We start from the raw sequence: 19,094 nt of genomic DNA on the forward strand, positions 1-19,094 counted from the left end.
TTCAATGAAACTACTATGGAAAACAAATTATGGCCAAACTATACAAATTTAATTTCGTTTAAATAAATAAATAAATAAATAAATATGGAATAAAAAAACGATATAGAGAAATTTCCAAAGGTGGGAGTCGAACCTAGGAATTTTGCACCAGCGGCTAAGACTCACATCCAACGCCAAGCAGACCGTTTGCCGCCGCGCCCTCAGAACTCTGCTAGTATCCGAATGTCTGTTACGGCGAATAACAGAGACAGCCAGGAAGTATGCAGAAGAATTTATTAAGGGCAGAGCGTGGGTTACGATCAGCTGATTGAGGCGAGCCAGACAGGTGCTGGTAACTCAGCTGATTAGATTTATATCTATGTGTGGCAAACCTGGCAGCAGCTGGTATTTTTTCTGCACAACACAACTAATGAGCGTGAAAAAGTCCACCTCACCAATACCACTTGAGCTGCAAATGGGCGGGCAAAGAAAAAGGCCCCCCGCTACCCTCCAGCAGGCCCAGGAACACCGACCCAGCGACCGGGGGAAAAAAGACTGAAGATCGGAATCCCAGCAAGCAGCGACGGAACGGCAGACCAATGGGTATACGTGAGTAGACACTTGCAATTGACACCGGCGATACCAAAAGTTCCTAAATTTCAGGAGGGAAAAACGTTCAGACTTGAAAAACACAGACGAAGGCAAGTAAACGCGTCCGCACTTTTTCTCTTTTCTCCTCCCTGTCTGTGTCTATGTGTGTAGGTTGTGTGTGTGTGTGTGTGTGTGTGTGTGTGTATGCAACTAAAGTCACTTTGAAATCAAAAATATATATTCAAGCATCGCATGACCGGCGTGTGGCATGCGAGGCGTATGCGCAACGAACCAAGATTGCCACACAGTGGGTCAATCAATGATGGCAAGGAATTTAGATCACTGCTTATCATTTCATTCATTTAATTCTTTTTCTATTCCTCTCAATTATATTTAGTTTAAAGTTACAACTAAACTAATTCGTTAGAGTTCTTCTTAATTAATTATTAAACTCCTTCTCTTTGTAGAATGGATCCTTGGATTTCATCTCCAGTTATTGCACCATAATCATACATTTTTGGTTCTAAACTAAGACTTTGTTGAATCTAGACAACGTTTTTAATTCAATAAACTTCTATATAAACGTATTCTTCTGCTGGTAGGTCAAAAAATTATCTTTTTACCAATTTCCATTTGAATTACAATGGCAATAACTATTTTGCTGATCAATTCACCGTACTTAGAATCAATTGGCATTTTTGGATATGTTAACGAAAATGAGTTGCCCTCGGGCCTGGGATAAATGCGGAATGGAAACAAAACACTTGGAATGATCTGAAGTTCCCTTGGGGCTAGTAAAAACTAAACTGAGAATATATCTCTTTTAGGCTGTAGAAGATTGAAATTGAAAAGACTTGGCTGATTAATATTTTATATGAGACGGGGCAAAACTTTTCAATCTTTATCTCATTACACCTTCTGCATTTCCTGTGTGTTTGTGTGTGTGTGTGTGAGCCTTCCCACAGAGAACAGATTGCCCTCCAGCTAACAGTACACACATTTGTAGCATTGCAATGCTAACAGCAGTAGAAGCAGCATCAACAACAGCAACAGCAATACCAACTGCAGCAATAACAATGCTTACAACATGACAACATATTTTACAATTACGAAACAATTCTGCCCACTGGTAAAATAGAGAGAAGAAAAAAAAGCACACAAAATCTGGCAGAGCTCTTCAGCCTGATGGCTGAACAAAAGAATCCAATACCAGAGCAGACGAATAGGCGTAGACATCGGGCCAGAATCATGATGGAGACCTCCACACACTCCGAGAACGAAACCAGATCAAAGCTTATGGCAAAACACTCGTCGATGTTGTTGTCGTCGTCGATGTACACGTCGTGCCGCATATTGAAATCCCCCCCGCCCCCGTCCGCAATAATAGTAATAATAATAATAATAATAACAACAACTATTAAAACATCGAACATCGAGAAGCAATTACATACAACGGCAGCAATATTGTTGCGGTGCTTGGTAAAGCGATCAAAAGTCGCTAAAAGCAACGCACAGTGACGGCGTTATTATTGATTTAAACATCAAGATAAATTACAATGAAGTCTCCCTCAGACTGAGACCAGTCAAGAGTCACCACCGCCACCACCAGAGGCATCACTACCACCGCCTCCGCCGCCACCATCCACAACGATCCCCTTGTACCATTAGCAACTTTGGCTGAATCTCTTTGATGTAGCTACTAACGATTTGGTATACCCTAAAAAAGGGTATAGATGACTTAGAAAAGAGAGAGCAACAAAATAATATGTCCCAGAATCTGTTTCGATCGTACAGTTGTCCGAAAGTCTATATATCGTATTAGTATTTATTTGGCAAAATCTTCAATTGGTTTTATTTTCACTTTCCCCAAAGGTAAATTCTTAATTGATTCTAAGATTGATTGTATATCGTAGATTTATACATTGTGCTTCGAATATCGTATATTTATATTGAATGCTTCAAATAGCTCAAGTTCATAAGCATATATTTAAGTATATATTGTATGTCATCTAATTTCTAGAGTGTAAATGTTTCGGCCAAGTTAAGGAATCGTTTTTCCTTTAGCTTTTTGTGGCTGCCGTTTTTTTTTTATTGTTGTAATTGTGGTAATTGTTGTTGTTGGAGCTTTTTTTTTTTGTTTTTTGGCTTTGTTTTTGGGCGCTACAAATTTCCAAACCCACTAGGCACATTTGAGTTAAGGCACGATCGCAAAAACCCCCCAAAAAAAGCAAAAAAAAAAAAAAAACGTTAGCAATTGTAACATCAACATGAGATGTGCCCGAACCTTAGCCCGAGCCTGGGCCTGTGCCTGCAAGGAGCAGCGTGCCTGTTTTTTTTTTGTTGTGTTTTTGTTTTTGGTGTTTTTGTTTCTCTGCTACTTTGACTTGTCGCTCGTTCCAAAACGTCGAATGCGTCTAATTTCTTGACTTTCTTTTTGGGTTCTCTTGAATGTCGTGCCATGGCCTGTCGCTGTCTCTGTCCGTGTCTTGGTCTCTGTCTCTGAATCTGACTTCGACTCTGACTCTGACTATGGCTCCAGCTCCAGCTTCAGTCTGGCTGCCGCATTGTCGTTTAAATCGTACCAACACAGGCGACATAAAAATAATGAAGTGTGCGGGTGTGGTCGGACTCGCTCTCTAGAGCTCTAAAGCTTCAGCTGAGGCCGGCTGGCCCCGTCTCGGCCCGGCCCGGCACGGCCTGGTTGGGGTCTGGTCTGGACTGATCGGGTTTGGCGGTGACGCTGACTGGCGATCTGGCGAATGTCGAAGTCATAGCCAGCGACGTTTTTGCAGATTGTTGAGTCGTGTTTAGCCCAAGCGTTTGCCAGAAACGGTCTAACCCAATGAACAATTTGCTAGCTCAGAAGGAAAATTGCTCGCTGAATATGGTTTTCTTTTTAATAAAGGCTTAAAGTTTATAATGCCCTCATTAATGTCATTATTTTAGTTATTAATTAAAGAATCAATTCATTAGTAAATTTGAATTAGCTTAAAATCTATATTTCTGTATTATTCATCTACAAAAGGCTCTTAAATGAAAGATATATTTCTTTTAAAAGTATACAAATTTACGATATGTTGAGTTCTTATTAACAATAAAGGATATACGGCATCTGAATGTCTTAAGAGAGATACATATCTCAAGGAAGAATTCATTTCAGGTTGACATTGAAAACTTTTCTCAAATTTACGATATAATGAACATTTTTACCCATATTCGGTCTTTTTGGCTACTCAAGTAGATCTAAAAAAACAAATAGGACTTAGCCAGAAAAAGCTTATAAGGACGAAATCGTCCTTTCTCTTTTTGCTAATATTAGAAGCACTTGAAACGGCTTTACGATATACGATATTCAGCATGTTTGATTTATGTATACACAAAACTAATGGGTAACAAATGTTTATTCAATTTCGAAGAATTTATAATCTATTCTGCATTAAAAAATATTCAACGGTTGGCTACGCTATAACGTTGACTTAAGAGCCAAAGCAGCAACAACAATAATAACAACAACAACAACAACAACAACGACAACAAGAACAACAGCAACAACATGAAATCGTACGCGATCAAGTTTGCCTCTCAGTCCAATCAAATACATACCAGACTAAAACCCAGAGCCAGTCCAAAAGCCAGACTCAGGCAGGCAGAGCCAGAGCCAGAGCCAGAGCTACCCACCTATAAAAGCCATGTGCATATATATTTCAATGAGAATGAGAGAAAGACGAGGTGATAGAGAGAAGGAAGGAGACACCAACACAACGTCAACGAAGCGCCGCACTCTTGACTGACTGAGCTAAAGCTAAAGCTGGAGCTCGATCTGTAGCTGTAGCTGAAATTGTAAGGCTGGTATCCTATGGCTACAAGAAGGAAAAAAAAAGCAAAACGAAGCCTATATAACTCGGCTGATATCGCAAAGTCTATGCGGGAAATTTTCACTTGAATATTCGACACACTTTGGGCATAGGCCCAGACCTCGCGCTCACAGCTGGAAGTCGCCGTCTTTAGTGAACGAATGTCTCAGGATTTTCTGGGAGGGGCGCCAAAGCTTTTGCTGTCGTTGCGGTTCTTGAGGCTATGCATCATCATCATCATCGTCGTCGTCGTCGTCGTCGTCCGTGTGTCTGTCGTCCCTGGTCTATAGTCGTCGTCTCATGGCAACATGTTGCAATATGCGAGAGCTCTGCATGTATAAAATATTATGCAACATTGTGGCAACAGACACAGGCCAGACGACACTTGGCTAAAAGGCTCGTTGTTGTTGTTATAGTTGAGGCTGTTGTTGTTGTTGCTGCTGCTGTTGGTTATTAGAGTGCTCAAATGTTGACAGTATTTAAACCTAATTGAATTACTATGAAATCGAAAACGAAATCGAGGATATGTGTGTACATATCCAATTGACATCCTCTGAGAATTTTCATTCGCATGCGGCTCCCTACACTGTCAGAAAAGAAGTTGCAGATTCTAAGGAAAAGTAGTTAATCTTCTTTATCTTCAGTTCATTATGAGCTCTAACACTAACACTAATACCAATAGTTGATCCTACTAACTCAATTTAATGTATAGGCTATGAATTTGATCAAAATTTGGGGGTTTGAGTCAAACTATATAAAATAAAATAGTTTATGATATGAATATGTGAATACAATTAAGTATAATTCAAACCGAACAACTGCCTGAAAGTACTCAAATAAGTTTTGTCCTTGCAATAAGGTCAAACTGATGACTCACTGTTGCCACTTTACTCAACATACAAACATATTCAAAAAAGGTCAAAGGGGAAGTCACACAGAAAGGATAGAGAAAATGTTCTAGACAAAAGCATATTAAACTAGAGATTAAGAATCACCCAAAACGTTTAAAGAACTATCTCGTTCTGAGTTGTATGTTGAATGTTGTCATTACTCACACAATGTTCTAGTCTGAAATTGCATTCTTTAACCCAAATGATACATTTTTCTCACTGTATGCTCCCATTTGGCCATATCCCATAAATCTTCTCCAGTAAAACGTAAGAAAACAAAAATAAAAACGAACCCACAGCTTGAATTTATAGAGTTCAGAGATTGTGAAATAGTTAGTATTTGCCAAGTAGCGCCATGAAAAATAGCAATAGCATAAAAATCTTGAAAAATTAAAATGACTAGTGCCGTGGCACGATCAAGACCTAGAGCTAGAGCCCCAAAGAGCTGGTGTAGTTGGGTAGGCAACAGCAGCAGCCGCCACCCGCCATAACAATGGAGCTGGAGGATAGAGGAGATGCTGCTGATCATGGTGGAGACCCAAAAGAGACCCGAAGTCAGTAGTCAGCATTAGGGCGTCTGCAGTTCAACGTTCAAGTGGCATAGTACGCCCTAGAAAAATGAATTGATTCGATTGTCTTGCTGACTCGAGTTCATTGTTTGAGTCGGCGTATTTTTTTCTTATTTTTTGGTTTTGGTTTTGTTATCTGCAACTTCTGCAAAAATCACAGTCAGTCGCAGTTGAATGGCGCCCCCAAAAGTAGAAAAAAAAATCTGTTGATGATACAATCGCGTTTTTGACTTTGAAAAGTCAGCCTCAAGTCGCTCGTCAGCACTATTGCGCGGCTCTAGTCATCCATTGTTCGATAGCTATAGACGACGACGACGATTCGCAGTAAGTAAGTTGATTGTTATGCTTTATTAGATGGCAAATGCACTTTAAGAAAATGCACTGCAATTTTTATTACTCAACTTAAAAGTTATTGGCAGTTCCATTCCGAGTTCTAGTCGAGTCTTTAGCAGTAAAAGAAATCATGGTATTTGGGTGTCGGTTGCAACTTGCATTGGGTAAAACGTAGATTCTTCGGGTTCTCTTGGTCCTCCACCTGGGAGAACTTATTCTCTTGCAGCCAATTCATCATTACAAGAAGGTTACTCCAGTTGGCCTCCATTTCTCCTACAACCTTAAGGTCGTTTGGTTTGCGTTGTATGTAACCGCGTACATTCAATTGGGATGCCTTTTGAGCTATACGAGGCAATAGATCTTCATCATCCTGCACATTCAGTTCGAAAACGGTTTTGTAAATTAAATTTTCATTCGATCGGTTGGCAACTTTCGACAACATTGTGGTTAAAACAAAACTAGAGAAATATTTACGCCAATATACATATATTTTTTGAAAATTGAAATATATCTTTTGACATTGAAGGCAATGTGTCTTGATCTACATGAAATATTTGAAAACAAAATAATCTTTTAAACAAAAAGTTCAACCTATTAATAATATATTTGAATATGGCGGATAGAAAAAGTAGTTGTTAATAGTTAAATCTCAGTTTCTACCAAACGTTTTTGAACCGGAACCTCTCAATTTACATCAAGTGAACGTAATTATGTTTTATTTATGTAAACCATATGAAAATTACTTGATTTTGATTTAGGAAACGAGTGCAATTTCATACGAAAAATTGCAAAATAATTGCATTTTAAATGAAAAATGAAATTGCATCAGTATAGGCCATACCTTCAAGCCAATTTACATGTTGTTACAGATATAGACCTGTTTATAACTTTACCTCCTACTGAGCATCAAACAGGCCATAAACATTTAGTTGCCAACACGAAATACTTAAAAAACGAAATCATTAAAAATGTAGGCAAAAAAGATTTTCGCTCAGTGTGAGGGAGAGGCAGTGACTAAAAGCGAGGGGGGGCAAGACTCGTGCTACCAACAGCTTGTAAAGCCATTGTTCAACACTATTTGTAGGCTTCAATCTCTTAATTAAATATGCGGCCAACTGCAACTGCAACTGAAACTGCAACTACAGCTGAGGCAGATGGCCCAACAACCAACTGACTATACGAATTAGACTCCAACTTGGACATGGCATCGTTTAGTGTCGAAATTGTGCAAGTTTTGATTTTCTTTTAGATGTAACGTACAAAGCCTTCACTTAGCCGATGGGCAGCAAAAATTATTGTACCTAATTAGAATGTGCCCCATGGTTGGGCGGCATAAATTTCTGTAACTAAATATCTATAACCACGACACCACAAAGGCTTACCAACCATTGCATTCGGCAACTATACGTTATTGTGTGAGGTCTATCTTGGTGTTAACACGATTCATCTGCGGGACTCTTAATGCGGCTAGCAAGACAATCGGCTGGGGTGGTTCTTTGATGAATGTGTTTCACCCACTCACACGTCAGCAACTTTAAATAAAGTCCCTGTGCTGAAACTCAAAATAGAATAGAGAGAGAAGAATAGAAGAAAATAGTCCTAGTGTTGGCTGTATAGGTGTATTTACAGCCGCGCTCTCTACCCACCCTACCATGATTTTCCTTTCAGCGCTAGGGGAAAATCCCAGAACAAACATCCTTATTCACATTAGATTGCCCAAAAAGAAAGTTCAGAAAATTACCTCATTATAAAAATCATTATTATTCACTTAAATTAACGTATTCTCACAATCATTCATTTATTAGAATCTAATGTTTCATTCTGTAGTATTCTGAGAACAAAGTTAACTCACACTAAAAAAAACCAAAACCATTCCATAATATATATATAAGAAAATTTACAATTTCATAAATGATCAACAAATAATTTGTAATTACTAAAATAATATATATAGCTCGAAACTTTAACGCATATCGATTTATATTCAAAGATAATTAAATCAATATCCAAAAAAAATATTCTAAATACTCGGCATAATTTCATGAACATTAACTTCTTTTTTTTTTTTTTTTTTTAAACTTCGACCCACTGTGCAAAAGCAAAACGCAACGTTTACATATGCAGCGTATAAAAATTAACCGTTCAATTTTTTTAACTCTTCACATACAAAATGTTTTAATAAAACAATTATGCATATTTATTCACTCTTGCCTTTTTCTCTTTTGATACTTTTCACCTTTCAGTGCATTCTCTTTTTTCTTTTCTTTACGCATGATTTTATTTGAAACACATTAGAAGCATATAAAAATATATGGAGGGGCAAACGGAGGGAGATAAGCAACGACAATTGTTTTCGCTTTTGTCTTTGCATTGAATACTCTTGCTTAACGTCTCCGACTTCGCTTTATATTTTGGTAACAAAAAAAATGTAGTAGAAAAAACTCACCCTTGTAGCGTCCGACGAAGGCCTTCGAGGAATTTCTGTAGAGGCTATAGATTTAATTTAAATTTTTTTTTGTATTAATTATGCTCACATTTGTTCGTTTCGTTACCAAGTAAAGCAATTGCTCATGCTTGTTGTTTAAAAATTTGTTTTTCTTTTATATTTTCACTTTCTTTTTCCCCTGTTATATTTTTTTTTTTTGACCTTTCAATTTTGCATTAGATTTTATTTTTTCATTTTTTTGTTTTTGCTCATTTTTTTTTTCATTTTTAGTGTATGTTACCTCGCGACTAAAAAAAAATTTTGGTTTTGCACAATGTGGCTCGAAATGTTGCTTTGCGTTTCCTTCTTTGTATACTTTTTTTTTTTTTCACTTGCTTAACTCCCTTTTGCTTTTTTTTTTTTTTTCTTATTACAAATTATTACTTGTACACTAACTAGCTTTCGATTATAGTATATTACCTAGGTTTAAACAAAAGAAGCTAAAAATTTTCGTATTCACTACGGTTTTCTGGCTTCAAACCTTTTTTACTTGATTTTCACTCTGGCTAGACTTTTTTCACTATTTAACTCGGATACAATTTATTCTTTGGGCTGCGTGTCTTCGCTATTTTCACTTTTCACCGCTTGCCGCGTGTCGTATCGAAATTTGACTGATCAGATGGTCGCCAATGTAATTGCTTCGTCCCCTTTGGTGAATAACTTCTTCGCTGCTTGCACTATCCAACATAAATGTCTTGGAATTCTGGCTTTGGATATCATTGACACCAAAATTTGGGCTTTACGTTTGTCTAACAAAAAAAAATTATATACACATACATGATAAAATGTGAATGTCGTTAATGCGTTTTTTTTTTTCTTTTCTTTAGAGCTGTATAATTACCTTCTTCTTAATCAAAGCAATACATTTTAATTTCCTTTTTTTCTTTTCCATCATGAACGAACATACCGGGACTTTGAAAATCTGCGTGCAAAATTTTATTTGCAAAAATGAAAAAATTTTAATGATTCAAAGAAAAATTAGCACTTACTCAAGAAATATATCTTTAAATAGAGAACACCAACATCAATGGTTTCTTTTTTTTCAATTCAAGCCCAGGAAGGATGGCTTGTATTTACTCGGATTTAAAATTTACTTGGGTTATTTTAACCACAAAAAAAAATGAAATATTAAATTTTTTTCCACTTCCTGCAAAGGACTGTTCCGCTCGGTTGCCAATTTGAAAAGAATTTATCAAGATAGTTCGCCTATGCTCTATGCCTAGCTTTGATCTTCGTTTAGACCCGAAGTCAATTGTCAAAGTGACATTATCCGCTATTAACATAATGGGAAAAAGAAATGTACCACTGTGGTGAACTTTCTTTCTGCAATCAAGCAGTGCATTCGCGGGTCTTTTAAATGCTGCCTTCCTTTCTTTTCCTCCCCTTTTTTTTCTTTTGAGCTGCAAGTTTTACTCAAGGCCCCTCCACAACCACAGATGAATTCTAGAGTTTTCTCGGGGAATTAGTCTGAAAACCTCATTGTTTAATATCCTTGCCATGATATGTTCCTTGTAATTTTCCTTGAAGGTCTTCTAAAACATAATAACAATTCCCTAAACATTCCCTGACTCTAGATTTCACCCATTGAGGATTGAATTTCGCATTCGTATTTTTCTGAAAATTACTCTGGCTGAAGTTTCTTCTGAATACTTCTTGCCCTATCCTAAAATGAATTTGTCGAGTGCGCAAGTTATACTGCTTGGCGTTTTTATCTGCTGCTGATGCAATTTGCTGTTTTATTTCTTTTCTCAACAACTGCAATTGATCGTCTTTCCTAAGGGGATTAAGTGATTCATCTAATAAATTGAACTTACTTAGTAGACTATAATGAGACCCATGTGTGATCATATCAAAGCCAAAAACTGCATGATATGGAGAACAATTAATGCTCACATGATGACCATTCCGCAGAGCACAACTAATTGCTGGAATATGTTCATCCCACTCTCTATGATCATCGTTAAGATAAGCTCTAATCGCTGCTATGATTGATCGATTCACCCGTTCTGAGGCGTTGGCTTGAGGTGAATACAACGCTGTATATACATGCTTAATACCAAGCTTCGTTAGCCACGCGTTAAATTCGACCGCTTTGAATTGTGCTCCGTTATCGCTCACTAGGATTTCCGGAATACCAAACATAAAGAAAATATGATCCTGAAGAAACTCCTGTATTAAACGAGATGTCAACTTCTTCAACGGACAAAGCCAATGAAATTTGGAAAAGTGATCCAAAACTATTACCAACCCAATATGCCCTCGCTTACTGCGTGGATATGGACCGAGCAGGTCTATGTATAACCTTTGAAAAGGACGCATTGAAACTGCTGGCTTTCCCAACGGCGGTTTTAAAATGTAATTCGGGGCTTTGGTAGACTTGCAAATATCACAGTTACGTACATAATCTCTCACTTGTGACACCATGCCTGGCCAATAAAAAAATCTCCTTATTAATTCTAGGGTCTTAGCCATTCCTCCATGTGCTGATATAACACTATTATGAGCACTGCCTATGACTTCAGTCGTCAAACCAGATGGAATCCACAGTTTCCATCTCGATTCTTGATTTTCTAAATTTCCATCATCATGTTCAGTTCGTATATAGACAAAACCATCTTCTACTCGTATATCTGGATATTCTCCCAGACTATCTAAAAACTTTTTCTTCAAATTCTGATATTCACTATCACTAAAACAGTTGGAATTTAAATCAACACCAGGATAAACTTCTTCTAGTGCACTTATTTCGTCTGAAAACATTCTCGAAAGCGCATCAGGTACGACATTGTCCCGACCTGTTCTATGGCTTATCGTGAACTTGTAACTTTGCAATTTCATGGCCCATCTAGCCAACCGTCCCTTCAAATTAGGTTGCTTCATCAGCCACAAAAGGCTCGCATGATCCGTAATCAATTCAAACTCCTGCATCTCAATATAGCATCTAAACCTGTCGATTGCTTCTAATGCTGCTAAACATTCCCGCTCCGTTACACTGTAGTTTCGTTGAGCTGAACTCAGTTTCTTGGACATAAATACAATTGGTTTTTCTTCTCCTTCATCTGACATTTGAACTAACGTAGCGCCTATGCCGACATCGCTCGCACCGCAATGCACATAGAACTTCCGTTCAAAGTTCGGGTTCTGCAAAACTGGAGCTGAAGTCAACGCAGACTTAAGCTTTTCAAAGGATTTCTGAGCTTGCTCGTTCCAGACAAATTTCCTTTTCGACGACAGAAGCTCGGTGATTGAAAAACTAATATCTGAAAAGTTAGGTATAAATCGTCTATACCATCCGACTACTCCCATAAACGCTCTTACTTGTTTAACTGTTTTCGGAATTGGCCATGACTGAATCGGGTGTTTTTGATGTGTCAGTTGGAATTCCTCCATTGCCTACTATATATCCTAAAAATGCAACTTTTGTGACACAAAATTTGCTCTTTGCCACATTTAAAGTCACATTCGCCATTCGAAATTGCTCAGCTAGCTTGGCTAACACAATAAGATGTTCCTCAAAGCTTTCTGATACTACACATAAATCGTCTAAGTATCCAAAAGTACAATATTTTAATTCAGGGGGTATTATTTCGTCCATTAGTCTACACATTGTTTGCGCGGCATTACACAAACCAAATGGCATAACCACAAAATGATACAATGGACGACCGGGTACTGTAAATGCTGTGATTGCTCTTGATTCCTCACTCAAACCAATTTGCCAAAAAGCATCCTTCAAATCTATCTTGGAGATGATGTTAGCTTTTGGTAGTCTTGCGAAAATTCCATTGATGCTGGGCAGTGGGTATGCATCTTTCTTTGTAACCTCGTTAATACGTCGTGCATCTAAGCATAAACAAACTTTTCCCGGTTTAATCACCAAACGCATGGGCGAACTCCAAGGACTATTTGACTTCTCAATAACTCCTAGCTCTAACATTCTATCGATCTCCTGAAACATAACTTTTTCAACCGCCGGTGAAACTGGGTAAAATCGCTGTTTAATCGGGGTGGCATTGCCTACCTCTATATGATGTTGCAGAAGCTTTGTTCTTCCGAGGCCTTGCCTTTCAAAGTCTGGAAATAGACTAATGATTCCGCCTAAACGTTTTTCTTCTTCTGCTGTCAGCGGAAACTTTTCCTCACCGTCTTTCTCTGGTAATCTAGGCACGTTGCTATTTGAAGTTTCAATCGAGGAAATTACACCCGGGGCCAATTTGAAAGCTTTCCAAAAATCTGTCCCTAATACTACCCTATGCTTAATCGAAGGGTTTATAAAGAAATTAATGTCCTTCATCTGCTCCCTATATTTTACGTTCAGTTGTATGGATCCAATAACTGTTTGTGGCTGTCCATCAGCCGTTTTTACTGACGAATTAATTTTGCGAAATTTTGAATTGTGCGACCAGTCTATTTTAGCCAGGTCTGCTCCAATGCAACTAATATTTGCCCCTGTGTCTAATAAGCCTAATTCTAAAAATTGTAAAAATGAAATTGAAGCATAAAATCGGCCATCTACGGCTTCATTAATTACTGAACAAATTAACCTTCTTTTGGTATTTCGTACAGCTTTCCAAAAGTTACGCATACGCAAGGTTGAGCGCTTTGGTGCTCTCTTGACGCATGCGACATTACTATCATCAGAAAATTTTCTTTCGCGGACTCTTGCATATTCTTTTAAACGTATATGGTATGGTTTAATTGGATGTAACTTAATATTCTTTCTATTTGTTTGTAACTCTGAAATGTTTTCTTGCTTTTCTTGTTCAGTGTAATTACGATTTAATCTTTTGTGAGCAACATTTACTAAGGTTCCGTCCGCTTGTTGCCATACGGTGTTCCCTTCCGATAGTTTTCCGTCCGATTTGAACATTTTATGCACTGCGGCTTGTATACTCCTTTTGTTCCGCAGCCGTAACAAAAGATAATCCGATCTTCTAGGCACATGTCCCAGCGATGTCCTTCTACGTCACAGTTCCAACAAACCAAAGAATTCGCCACTCGCTGAACTGCATCTACCTCTTTCACCGAAAACTCGTCTTCTGACTGTTCTGTGGCGTCTAGTACTGCAGCTACGGATTTGTAAACGGGTTTAGAAAAATTAACACTCTTGATCGGACGCTTAATTAGTGTCTCTCCCAATAGATTTTCTCTTCTTTGTACTAACTGTCGTAGATGTGACACCGAAACAACTGATATATATAACAATGCTTCACGCACTTCCGGTATCAGGTTACGCTGCAACTGCTGCACTAGTCTATCCTCTTCCAATGGAACCGAAAGCCTACTAACAATGGATATTACATCCTCATAAAAATTATCAAATGATTCTCCAATCTTTTGCTTCCTACTTCTTATTTCTTCAAAAATTAAATCATCATCCTTGTTATCACGATATTGTCTTTTGAGTTTGTCACAAAAATCTGTCCATTCTACTTGCGTGATCTCTTTCCGGTATCTCCAATACCAATCTCGGGCTTTTCCAGTTAGGAGAATATGTAGGTTCTTACAGACTACTGAAAAGTCTCCATCTAAACTATCCATAGTTAATGCACGCACTCTGTACAAGAATTCTTGCACGGTACTGCCTTTTTGTGATCCCTCGAACTTTATACCCCAACTCTGGATAATCTGTGTAACCTTTTCGCTCCTAATACTTGATGTAGAAATCGGCGAATTTCTGGGTGAAGATTGTGCTCTAGCCTGCGTATTTACTTCTTGTATGCTGGCTGCTGCTTTATTCGTCTGCAAACTCTCAAACTTCTGATTTATAAGATTCTCTATTCTTTCAAACAATCTTTCGTAGTCGACCGCTGGTGCCGATGTACTAGCTGTGGCGTTGACTCTAGTCTGATGTCTCTCAAAATTTTCTGGTTGAGCGCGTTGTACTCTTCGCTTAGGAGGTCTTCCCTGTCTTTTCGCTTTTCGTAGTGGTTCTACCTCTTCTGATGAATTCATCACCGTATTTTGCGGACTAGTGTCATCAGGTATGGCTGACTGTTCTGGACCAGATAAAAGGTGTGCTTGCCTCTGCTGTCGCGTAGTATGGACTTTAGGAACTGCTCCTCGTTTTTGACTGGCTGATAACTCAGTTCTAACTCGTACATCTCTAAGGTGGCATAAAGACTTGCATACCGGACACTCTTGATTTGTCGAAACATAAGTAATTATACAATTTCTATGAAATGAGTGCATACACTTTGTCGTTGCCCTTTCGTGTACGTCTGAAATAACTTGTGAACAAATGCTACACACTTGTGATGAGGATGATCGTGGTGCCTCCTCGTACTCTCTATCACTGTGTACTACTGACATTTTTAAATATTCGATAGCGTTATCAATTCAACCAAATGTTAATCAAATTCTTATTTTTTTTTTTTTAATTTTTTTGAATAATAATTTTGAATAATTTTTCTTTTCGGGTTACTCTAAGTGAATTCAGGTGTAATAATTTACTTTATCACTAGGGACTACTCTTGAAATCTGCGTTAGGGATGCTATTTTCTTAGCAACAGGAAATAGAAATTTACATAAGTACACTCATATTTTGGGTAGTGTCTTTCTTTTTAAGCGGTTGGGTTAGGGTCACTTGACTCTACATCCCATAGTTCCATTCTGCACCTATGCACCTACATAAATGAATTTAAAAAGGGATTCGTTACCTGTCTTAATATAGTCTCTCGCTATGCCAATTATGATCTGGGGTTGGCTGATTAAACCATTAATGTTCTCACCAATGTCCTGACCACTCACAATTAAGCTGCTACGGGCTATACTAAAAGGGATAACAAAACTAGACTGACTAGTCTATGTACTCTCTACAATAATACTAGCGGTTGCATTATCCTCGGATGATGTTTCAGCCATTTGTCACAATCATAATTCCAGGTAATGCGTATTCTATTAAAGCAAGAGGTACAGAGTCTAGGCTACCATCATGCCTTCGTCTACTCAACACTTTTCAAACCAGAGTCTAGCTCTCGGTCACATGCCAAAAGTTAGTAGTTTCTGCTGTTTTGACAGTTATTGTTTGACTTGGGTTCATGTTGACAGTTAGCTTTAAAGTATTCGGAACAATTAGTAACCTAGTTGAATATCCGGACCAGATCTCTGGGCATCGCCGGAGACGGTAATTCCAATAATAGTTAACTTTACGATTTTAATTGTTGATAGTATAGAATAAAAGATTAGATTGCACAAAGAAATTAAAAGAAGAAAAGGGGTCAATCTACCAAATGAATTATCTACCTGAGAAAAGCTTAAGGAGATAATTATCAAATTAGAATCGGGCCCCACGTTGGGCGCCAAAAATTACTGTAACGTACAAAGCCTTCACTTAGCCGATGGGCAGCAAAAATTATTGTACCTAATTAGAATGTGCCCCATGGTTGGGCGGCATAAATTTCTGTAACTAAATATCTATAACCACGACACCACAAAGGCTTACCAACCATTGCATTCGGCAACTATACGTTATTGTGTGAGGTCTATCTTGGTGTTAATACGATTCATCTGCGGGACTCTTAATGCGGCTAGCAAGACAATCGGCTGGGGTGGTTCTTTGATGAATGTGTTTCACCCACTCACACGTCAGCAACTTTAAATAAAGTCCCTGTGCTGAAACTCAAAATAGAATAGAGAGAGAAGAATAGAAGAAAATAGTCCTAGTGTTGGCTGTATAGGTGTATTTACAGCCGCGCTCTCTACCCACCCTACCATGATTTTCCTTTCAGCGCTAGGGGAAAATCCCAGAACAAACATCCTTATTCACATTAGATTGCCCAAAAAGAAAGTTCAGAAAATTACCTCATTATAAAAATCATTATTATTCACTTAAATTAACGTATTCTCACAATCATTCATTTATTAGAATCTAATGTTTCATTCTGTAGTATTCTGAGAACAAAGTTAACTCACACTAAAAAAAACCAAAACCATTCCATAATATATATATAAGAAAATTTACAATTTCATAATTATCAACAATTTAATTTGTAATTACTAAAATAATATATATAGCTCGAAACTTTAACGCATATCGATTTATATTCAAAGATAATTAAATCAATATCCAAAAAAAATATTCTAAATACTCGGCATAATTTCATGAACATTAACTTCTCTTTTTTTTTTTTTTTTTTTAAACTTCGACCCACTGTGCAAAAGCAAAACGCAACGCTTACATATGCAGCGTATAAAAATTAACCGTTTAATTTTTTTAACTCTTCAATGTTTTAATAAAACAATTATGCATATTTATTCACTCTTGCCTTTTTCTCTTTTGATAATTTTCACCTTTCAGTGCATTCTCTTTTTTTCTTTTCTTTACGCATGATTTTATTTGAAACACATTAGAAGCATATAAAAATATATGGAGGGGCAAACGGAGTGGAGATAAGCAACGACAATTGTTTTCGCTTTTGTCTTTGCATTGAATACTCTTGCTTAACGTCTCCGACTTCGCTTTATATTTTGGTAACAAAAAAAATGTAGTAGAAAAAAACTCACCCTTGTAGCGTCCGACGAAGGCCTTCGAGGAATTGCTGTAAAGGCTATAGATTTAATTTAATTTTTTTTTTTGTATTAATTATGCTCACATTTGTTCGTTTCGTTACCAAGTAAAGCAATTGCTCATGCTTGTTGTTTAAAAATTTTTTTTTCTTTTATATTTTCACTTTCTTTTTCCTCTGTTATAGATTTTTTTTTTTTTTGACCTTTCAATTTTGCATTAGATTTTATTTTTTCATTTTTTTGTTTTTTGCTCATTTTTTTTTTCATTTTTTAGTGTACTAAAAATTTTGGTTTTGCACAATGTGGCTCGAAATGTTGCTTTGCGTTTCCTTCTTTGTATACTTTTTTTTTTCACTTGCTTAACTCTCTTTTTTTTTTTTTTTTTCTTATTACAAATTATTACTTGTACACTAACTAGCTTTCGATTATAGTATATTACCTAGGTTTAAACAAAAGAAGAAGTTAAAAATTTTCGTTTTCACTACGGTTTTCTGGCTTAAAACCTTTTTTACTTGATTTTCACTCTGGCTAGACTTTTTTCACTATTTAACTCGGATACAATTTATTCTTTGGGCTGCGTGTCTTCGCTATTTTCACTTTTCACCGCTTGCCGCGTGTCGTATCGAAATTTGACTGATCAGATGGTCGCCAATGTAATTGCTTCGTCCCCTTTAGTGAATAACTTCTTCGCTGCTTGCACTATCCAACATAAATGTCTTGGAATTCTGGCTTTGGATATCATTGACACCAAAATTTGGGCTTTACGTTTGTCTAACAAAAAAAAATTATATACACATACATGATAAATTGTGAATGTCGTTAATGCGTTTTTTTTTTCTTTTCTTTAGAGCTGTATAATTACCTTCTTCTTAATCAAAGCAATACATTTTAATTTCCTTTTTTTCTTTTCCATCATGAACGAACATACCGGGACTTTGAAAATCTGAGTGCAAAATTTTATTTGCAAAAATGACAAAATTTTAATGATTCAAAGAAAAATTAGCACTTACTCAAGAAATATATCTTTAAATAGAGAACACCAACATCAATGGTTTCTTTTTTTTTTTCAATTCAAGCCCAGGAAGGATGGCTTGTATTTACTCGGATTTAAAATTTACTTGGGTTATTTTAACCACAAAACAAAATGAAATATTAAATTTTTTTTCCACTTCCTGCAAAGGACTGTTCCGCTCGGTTGCCAATTTGAAAAGAATTTATCAAGATAGTTCGCCTATGCTCTATGCCTAGCTTTGATCTTCGTTTAGACCCGAAGTCAATTGTCAAAGTGACATTATCCGCTATTAACATAATGGAAAAAAGAAATGTACCACTGTGGTGAACTTTCTTTCTGCAATCAAGCAGTGCATTCGCGGGTCTTTTAAATGCTGCCTTCCTTTCTTTTTTCCCCCTTTTTTTTCTTTTGAGATGCAAGTTTTACTCAAGGCACCTCCACATAGACTGGTGTTTCTGTTTTGTCTGCGGATAATCACAGCTCGGCACAACAAGAAATTAAATCAGCCAATGTTATCGCATTAATAAGCCCCCTGGTTTTCATATTTTTTGTTTTTTTTTTTATCTGTTTTTGGCTTCGATATTGGTCTCTCTGAGAGTTTCCGAGCAACGGCTACTCAATTATTAAATTTGCAATTTCCGTAGCTGAACTTTTGGGTCAGTAGACTGATTTAAATCAAACATATAATTGAGCCTCTTGAGCAGAAAGAACCAAAACGAACAAGAATCGACAAATATTTTTGACGGCAATAAAGAGTAACACAAATATGGCCAAAAAAAAAGAGAGGGGGGAAAAAAGTGCCTTTTGGGTGAGGCTTCAGCTCCAACTATATATGTATATATGTATGTGTGTGTGTGTATAGGTAGGCACATC

The 19,094-nt window shown here is 37.1% G+C and overlaps 1 long non-coding RNA gene across 1 annotated transcript; it reads right to left on the reverse strand.

Moving 5' to 3' along the window:
* Positions 1-17,584: 17,584 nt before the first annotated feature.
* On the reverse strand, positions 17,585-18,109 carry LOC137578660 (uncharacterized). Its single transcript, XR_011032736.1, has 3 exons — positions 18,072-18,109; positions 17,713-17,980; positions 17,585-17,648 (listed from the first exon to the last, which is right to left on the reverse strand). It is a non-coding gene; the product is annotated as an uncharacterized lncRNA (long non-coding RNA).
* Positions 18,110-19,094: the final 985 nt, after the last annotated feature.

The sequence above is a fragment of the Drosophila tropicalis genome, unplaced genomic scaffold (assembly GCF_018151085.1).
Source record: "Drosophila tropicalis isolate 14030-0801.00 unplaced genomic scaffold, ASM1815108v1 contig_629, whole genome shotgun sequence".
Classification (NCBI taxonomy): domain Eukaryota; kingdom Metazoa; phylum Arthropoda; class Insecta; order Diptera; family Drosophilidae; genus Drosophila; species Drosophila tropicalis.